Here is a 9,048-nt window from a genome sequence, read left to right on the forward strand (position 1 = left end):
GTCTCCAGCCACAAAGAGAAGGTCCCTGTCACTCGTCGTCGAGGTAGTTTGCAAGAGGGTGTCATAGAATTGGTCTTTCAGACCATCTGGTAGCCTCGGTTGAGGTGCATAGGCTGAGATGACAGTAGCTAATCTATGATGAAGCACTAGTCTAATCTTAAGTACTCTGTCACTTACTCTAACGACCTCGATTACCTTATCCACCTATTTCTCCGCTAGAAGTATTCCTACGCCCCCGACCCCGTCAGTGTTCCCTGCCCAGAAAATCTTGTACCTGTGTTCTTTGTTCTTTATATATATATAAATATATATGTAGAAGGGACCGATAGAATAAGTACTAGGCTTACAAAGAATAAGCATCGGGGTCAATTTGCTTAACTAAAGGCAGTGCTCCAGCATGGCTGCAGTCAAATGACTGAAACAAATAAAAGGATATATATATATAAACGATCCAGGCATCTAAGTGTAGGAAGTTTATAAGCTTCAAATAGTAAGCAACTGGTATAGAGAACAAAAAGTGGGCAGTATATGATAAGATATAAAAACAATTTTTCCCAACACTTTTTCCCATATAAAAGTTTCAAAGAAACTTGATAAGCCAATAGTTTCTATATAGCTCACTGTTAGCAACTAAGGCTGATAAATATATGAATAAAAATCCAAATTGAGGGAGTGGAACAGATAAAATATATGTTGCATATGCTTCTTAACTAGCTGAAGCTCATTATGCAAATGTTGTACAACGAACTCTACCCAACATAGCTAATCATTAGGCCGAGATTACCTTAATGAAGTTTACATTGCCGCACAGAGTTTCTAAGTCAGCCACAACACAATGGTGAGTCCAACTGAAAAGGAATGCCTACATGCCTACCTACTACAGTACAAAAAATTAAAACAACAAAATAATCAAGGAATTAAGTTTAGATAACCAATGAGCAATATAGCAAAGGGTGAGACACAAAACGTGCAGGAGTGGGTGTGGTTTACAGTTGAGGAGTAGGAAGGAAAAAAGAAAGTGAAAGTAAGAAAGAAGAAAAAAAGAAAAAAGGAAAGGATTGTTATCGTTATGGGAAATGTATTGTGGTTATAAAAGCCTAAAATATGAGGACAAATTTTAGTGGATTGTTAGAATGCTGTCGTCCAAGTTTATATGGGTAAAGAGGTAGTAGAGTTGGGGATTGTTCGTTCCATAGGACAATATACATATATATATATCGAAACGTACATAAGTGACTAAGACATAATATACAAAATGACTCATTACATAACCTAAACCTCCACACTGACTCATTTCACAAGTTCCACATAATAAAACAACGGCTATCTAGTCCAACGAAAATGCTTTTTCTTGTATTTGTTGCTCCATTCTCCAAGTAAATATATATATATATATATATATATATATATACACTTGGAAAAGTGTGCGTGGCATTCAATGATATAATAATATAAATAATATATATATATGCATGTATACATATGTATACGTACATACTTACATGCATATGTATATACATATGCATATGTGGGCACAAGATGTCACAAAACGTCAACAACAAAAAATACAAAGTACGAGGACATAGAATGTGAACTTTTTTGCGAGCAATGAAAGAAACAAATGGAAAACAAGACAAACAACACAAAAAATGACCCTTCATCAGTTGTCGGCTGTTTTCTAATCTGTATTTCGATCATTTTTTATCTTTTATTTGTTATTTGTTTCAGTCATTTGACTGCAGCCATGCTGGGGCACTGCCTTGAAGAGCTTCAGTCGAATAAATTAATCCCAGGACTTATTTTTATTAAGCTTGATGCTTATTCTATGAGACTCCTTTGCCAAACCACTAAGTTATGGAAACACAAACACACAGACACCAGTTGTAAGGCACTGTCAAGTAGTGGTGGGGGACAAACACGGACACAAAGACACTCACACATAGATATATATACATATATATATATGGTGGGGTTCTTTCAGTTTCCATCTACCAAATCCACTCACAAGGTTTTGGTCAGCTTGAGGTTATAGTAGAAAACACTTACTCAAGGTGCCATGCAGTGAGACTGAGCCTAGAACTATATGATTGGGAAACAAGCTTCTTACCATACAGTTGCATATATACCAACACATATATACATAAATATACACATACATATAAATATATCTACATTCTTACATATGCCTACGTATACACACACACACGCATGCAGCAATACACTGGTCCCAACGTTCCTGCCACTTTTGGAATCCAGCCTGGAAGTTGCTTTCTGTGAGTTGAGGACTTTCTGCTATTCCCTCTTGATCTCAACAACGGTATTAAAACAGTGAACTTTGAGCTGCATTTCCATCTTGGGGAAGAGATGGAAGTCTGCAGGTGCTAAATCTGGTGAATAGGGTGGGTGTGGAAGTAATACTATGTTTTTGGTGAGAAACTCACGAATGAGGAGAGCTTGGTGACAGGTGCATTGTCATCATGAAGAATCCAATTCTTCATGCACCACAAATCTGGTTGCTTTTGCCAAATGTCTTCCCTGAAATGCTTCAAAATGTCATTGACTGTCCTTTGACAATCCTCATGCACAAGCTGATGAATTTTCTTGACATTCCCAGGGGTGATGGTCGTGACAGGTCTTCCATATCACTCATTGTTTTCCAGGTATGTTCTTTGGCTTTTGAAACATTGTGTATGATCCATTGCCTCATTGCTGTAAGCTTGCTGAAGCATGCTCAATATCTCTGTACCAGACTTCCCAAGTTTAACACAAAATTTTATGTTGGCTCTGTGTTCCAATTTCTTGTTGCAGACTACAGCATACATATGATCAGAAAATCACAAATTTCACAACTTGCAAAGTATACACAGTGATGTCACATGGCACACTGCCTCATGAAGGTCAGTGGTAGCGCTCACTGTGCACACATAACCATGTGTTGCCATGCTACAGAGCTAGTTCAGGGATTTTTTTATACCACTTCATATATATATATATATATATATATATATATATATATATATATATATATATATATATCACCATCATCAAACCCTCCAGGCTGGCATGGGTTGCATGGTTTGAAAGGAGTTGACCAGCTGGAGAACTACCTGGGATCCATTTGTTTGTTTTAGCATGGTTTCTTTGGTTGGATGTCTTTCCTAATGCCAAACACTTTTTAGAGTGTACTGGGTGCTTTTATATGGTACTGGCATTGGTACATTTATTGGACCCCCCCACACACACATGTACACACACACGCATGCACACAAGCATATACACACATGCATGCACACAAGAGAAACAGTCATTCACATGTAAATACATGCACAAAAAGGCATGTTCACACACACACACACACACACACAAAGGTATATCAATATACACATGCATATATATATGTATATATTCACACGCACACATGTATAGAGAAAAAAGGTGGAGTTACATTAAGCACATATGAAAAAACCCCAAAAGAATAAAAAGATATATAAATATAAAATAAAATGTAATACAGAGGATTACAATTACGCTCTAATATATACATTCATACTTATATACATACCTTTGCCTACACACAGCTAATGAATACCCACTGTGTAGAAGTTGGCGTACATGCGAAGTTGAAAGTTAAAAGTATACTATTAATTTGGGTATATTAAACCAGAAGAGGGCTAGGTGGATTAAATAGAAAGATATTGGGGATGATAAATTAATATTTGTATTTTAAGAAAGTGTTAAATAATTGATGTTTACAGTTGATAAGAAGGTTGCTTCTTCCGTTTATGCAACTGCTACATTGCATAATAGTTAGGATTTCTGCAGTGCAGAGAGCACACTTATACCTGCTATACAGTTTGGCATGTTTTGTAGTGGACCATTTTATATTGTACTCTACTGAATTTCATATTAAATTATGTATAAGTCTAGATAAAGCTGTACAGTTAGCTTTTGCTACTGATCCAAAACTAGAGCAGTGATTACTCAGCCTTGCTTTGAAGTTTGTGCTGCATGCACTGACATAGACAAATTTTAATTGCTCCATGAAGACTGCACATTTATACACAATATTCATGGTGAGGCATTTATTTTGTAAAAGACAGGAGGCAGGGTATCTGAAGCTGCATAGTTTTATTGAGGGTGCTATAGGGGAAGTCGTAGGGTTTCCTTTATCTGACACTAATCAGGTATCACAAGGATCTCAGATTCTAGTGTGATGAGGTACAGTGCTGGTGGTAACGAGGGAGATATATGGAGGATGTAATTTATAGTAACTGTTATATCTGCTGACATCATATATATCATGGTATTAGGGTATTGACCAGACTATCGGATGTTGTTATGCATTGCTGGTCATATGCACTTTGCATTGCGTTAACCTTTCAATGATACCACCCCACTGATTAGGTGAGCAGGCAATCATTCTCCCTGATTGGAAAACTGTTCTGTCGAAGGGTTAACCATTTACAGCTGAGTGGATTGAGCAATGTGAAATGAAGTGTTTTGCTGAATAACACAATGTGCATCCCAGTCCAGGAATTGAACCCATGATCTTGCAACACTCTAGCCACAAGGCCATATATCTGTGTGTGTGTGTGTGTGTGTGTGTGTGTGTGTGTGTGTGTGTGTGTGTGTGCGTGTGTGTGTATGTGTGTGTGTGTGTGTGTTTGTCCCCCACCCTGCTTGACAACTGGTGTTGGGGTGTTTATATCTCCATAACTTAGCAGTTTGGTAAAAAGAGACTAATAGAATAAGTACCAGGCTTAAGAGCAAAATAAGTACTGAGATCAATCATTTGACTATAAATTCTTCAAGGTGGCGCCCCAGCATGACTGCAGTCTAACGACTGAAATAAATAAATATATATATGTTGCAGGAGTGACAAGAAGAAACAAAAAATGTCTGGCCACTTAGAATAAAGAAATTAATAAGTCTGAGAGTGAATAAACATTTAAGCAAAATATATTTTGTTGAACTGAAAAATTAACTTGAGTTTATTGACATAAAACACAAAAAATTTAGCAGTCAAAATCTGACCTTGATAAACAAATCAATGTTTGACTGCAGATGCATAATGGTTAACAAACCATCAGAAGGAAAGACTACATGAATTCAGTCAGTATATAAGAAACAACACAAATGTCAAATATATTCAATTCAATTCTTGAAAATGAGACTGTTAAGGTGTACAAAAGTTGGGTATAGACTTAGGAACTCTACTGTTCCAAACCAATAGTAAATAGCTAGTGAGAAATTCTGAAAATATAAAATGATAAAAATTGAACATAGTAGTGTATTTAATGAAACACACACACACACACACACACACACACACACACACAAGCACACACTCTCACACATACACACACACAAGCACACACTCTCACACACACACACACACACAGACATACACACGCTCGCGCACACACTCTCTCTCTCACACACACATGCACCCTCCCACACAGCTGTCCACGTGTGGAGCCTATGTATGGATAGCTATGCTACATGGTTGTGAAACATGGATTGTGACAGCAGAGGAATGCAAAGGCTTGAAAGAAATGAAGCCAACATGCTCCACTGGATGTGCAATGTTAGTGCACAGGTACTACAAAGTGTAAACGTTTTAAGAGAAAAACTGGATGTAAGAGGAATCAAATGTAGTGTCAAAAGAGAAGACTGTACTGGTATGGTCATGTAATGCATATGGGTGAGGATAACTGCATAAATAAGTGCTGAGATCTCAATGTGTCATCTGGAAGACAGAGACTTAGGAAGATGTGGGATGAAGTGGTGAGAAATGATCTTCAGATGTTGAACTTCACAGAGGAGATGACAAAGGACCAAGACAACTGATGATTTGTGTGCTTGAGAAGACCCACCCAGCTAAGTAAAATCGAGGCCATAAAGGCATGTCCTTTATGTTCATGCCTCCCCACCTCCTACACATAGTCTGTCCCCTAACAAACCTCCTCCACAACCCAGCTTCCCAACACCCTTTCTTTTCCATGCTTTCCATCCTTTGTATTCCCCTCTGCTCTCCTTTACATATCTACTAGCACATAGTATGTCCCTGTTGAACCTTTTCTCCCCAACCTATTCTCCCAATACCCCTTCCCTCTACCTTTGACCACTCATTATACCCCCTCCACCTACTATTCTCCTTTTGCAATTTTACACCCTCGGTAATCCCTGGTTCACTCACTCTCTCTCCTGTTACATCTTCACTGTCTTCTCTCTCCACCTGAGGTAGCCATGTTTCCTCTCAAATGCCAGACTCTTTTTCTTTTTCAGTCCCTCAATACTACTCCCCACCTCAACTGAGAAGTCTTGTAAGTTAATTGGTGACCTCACTGCTGTTGATGCCATGTAAAAAGTAACCTGTACACTCTGTAAAATGGTTGGCATAGGAAGCCATCCAGCCATAGAAATTATATCAACGCAAACAGCAGGAATTGGTGCAGTTTGCTGACTTCAATAAATTTTGTCAAACATGCTAGAAATAGCAGTAAAGTTTATTAATATAGTAGAGTATGAACAGTGTATAAATGTGTATGGAGAGACCTCTCTCTGAAGGAACACCCATTTCCCAGTCTTATCAGGCCTCCTCTTTCAGTGAAGTACTGCCGATGAAATGTTTAGTGGTATCTCGCCTGCCGCTACATTCTGAGTTCAAATTCCACTGAAGTCGACTTTACCTTTCATCCTTTAGGGGTCGATAAAATAAGTATCAGTTGAACACTGGGGTTGATGTAAACGACTCATCCCCTCCCCCAAAGTTGCTGCCCTCGTGGCAAAATTTGAAATCATTATTATTAATGTACAATAGTGTACACGATGTGTTAAATATCATCATTGTGGCTGAAGATTGCGTCTCTGGACGATTTTTGACACCTACATTTATACATTATTGTACGTGAATATACTAGTTCATTTATCCCTTATCTCGCAAGTAGGAAAAATTTTGTTTCGCCTAGGAGCTTCAATAAGACAAAATTGTGTCTGGAATTGTCACCTGTAGTTATCAAGATCATTGTTATTAACTTTCGTCAAGTACATGAAAGCTGAAGAAGGAAGAGTCTAAAACGGTAAGAAAGTTGTACAATTTCATTTTGCTGTCTTACAACAGAAACAATTAAACATATACACAAGGTTAATTTACTACATTTAGCAAGCACTCCCTTCCGAAGTATTGACATATAATTAATAACAGTATAACCGAAAGCAGACGAATTTAGCTGAGTTCTTCAATACTGGAGTTCATTTAGAGTATTACACTTCCGGTAATTCTTCTGTTCAACGTGTGGCTATGTTTGTTTACGGTTGTAAATCTTCCGTTTTTCCAAGTTGTTTTGCAAGTCAAATACTATCGAAAAGAAGAATCTATCAAGTCAGTGTATTTTTATTTTTAAAGTATTCTAGTTCCCAGCCAATAAATTTAGTAATTAAAGAAAAAAGTTTTTAAGCTGCAAAGAAATGATTATTTTTGCATATGTCTACCGTTGTGTTTCTCATTGGGCATCCACTGTCTCGTGTAAGCTAATAAGTAAGACTACCAATGTTTTTTTGGGTGGAATTCTGGTTTAAGTACCCCATATAACACCGCATGACTTTTTTTATTTATTGGAATTCTCAGAAATTTTTTTGCGTATTTGTGTTCTATACATGGGATTTCATACGATTATACTATTAAAAAAAAATTTAACCCTCTTTCTCACAAATCCTAAAAGTTCCCCTCTTTTCGATTAAAAAGAAAAATCAGAGTTTCAAATACGGACAGACCTAATCTTTTGCTTAAATCCCAACAATGGACCGCTCTTGGGTGCATGATCATTCCATTAAATGTGCTTATGGGGAGAAAAATATTGAAAAACATCAATAATTGTTAGAATGACAAAGAAACGAGGAAGGTATCAAGTGGTCGTGAGATGTGTTAGACACAAAAAATGTTTTTTCTGGTATAATCGTATGAATTCCTGTGTGTAAGACAAATTCGCAAAAATTTTCTGAAAATTTCCCCAAAATATAACATTTATGAGGGGTTATATGGAATGCTTAAACCAGAATTCCACAAAAAAAAAAAAAAAAAAAAAAAAAAAAAAAAAAAATATAAGTGGTGAAGTTTTACTATTACGTCCATCTTCTGAGATGATTGTAATCTCTGATTGGTGGACTTTTGGAATAACCATCACTACCTCATGGAGAAAAAAAAAGGCAAAGTGTTTGTTTCCTTCCATGAAAGAATATTTTGTCCCAAAATTCAGTATTTTACGTTTTAGCATGCTGCTCTTCCCAATTCTGTTCTTTTCCCAGTAAGTTTTACTATTACATCTGCCTTGCAAGAGAAATGGGTGTAAGAATTGTAATTGCAGTTGTATGAAACACATGAAATCTGGTAAAAATTTTTCCATGAGGTATGGGATGACTTGCCTGATTGCACAAGTCACAACAGAGACACACTCAGGTTTGTGTGTATGTATGAATGTATATATATATTTAATTTTATATATATATATATATATATATTTAATTTTATATATATATATATATATAATTATAAAACTATGAGAGATGGAGATAAGGTTAATAAAAATTTATTGATACATTGATAACTCCTACAATTGTTTCAACTCATCGTTTATAGTATAAAATCAGTGAAATTTAATGTAAATCAATATGGTTAATTATTACAAGCCAGCATATCATCAGGGAAAAATGTACAAAGAAATTTATATATATCTCATATCGAAAACATAATATAAGCAAACAGGACAAATACAGTGTCCCATTAAAATTTATACATAATATAAAAATATATACAGTTATAAAAATAGTTATTGATAGTTATTGTCATAAATTAATATAAATAACAATAATGTTAATGCAGACATACCCATGATAAACTTACTTGCAAATGGATGCGTGGCGTTCAATCATATAATAATATAAATAAAATATATATATATGCATTGCATATATGTACAGACATACATATATATGTATGTAATGTATATATATATATATATATATATATATATATATATATATATATAT

At 35.9% G+C, this 9,048-nt stretch overlaps 1 protein-coding gene across 1 annotated transcript in view; it reads left to right on the forward strand.

Moving 5' to 3' along the window:
* The first annotated feature begins 7,264 nt into the window (after nucleotides 1-7,264).
* Nucleotides 7,265-9,048, forward strand: part of LOC106875079 (uncharacterized) — a 22,515-nt gene continuing 20,731 nt past the window's right edge. Inside the window, exon 1 of the mRNA XM_014923048.2 lies at nucleotides 7,265-7,384. The gene's annotated coding sequence lies outside the window, so the exon portion shown is untranslated. The remainder of the gene's footprint in view (nucleotides 7,385-9,048) is intronic.

The sequence above is a fragment of the Octopus bimaculoides genome, chromosome 14 (genome assembly GCF_001194135.2).
Source record: "Octopus bimaculoides isolate UCB-OBI-ISO-001 chromosome 14, ASM119413v2, whole genome shotgun sequence".
Taxonomy (NCBI): Eukaryota; Metazoa; Mollusca; class Cephalopoda; order Octopoda; family Octopodidae; genus Octopus; species Octopus bimaculoides.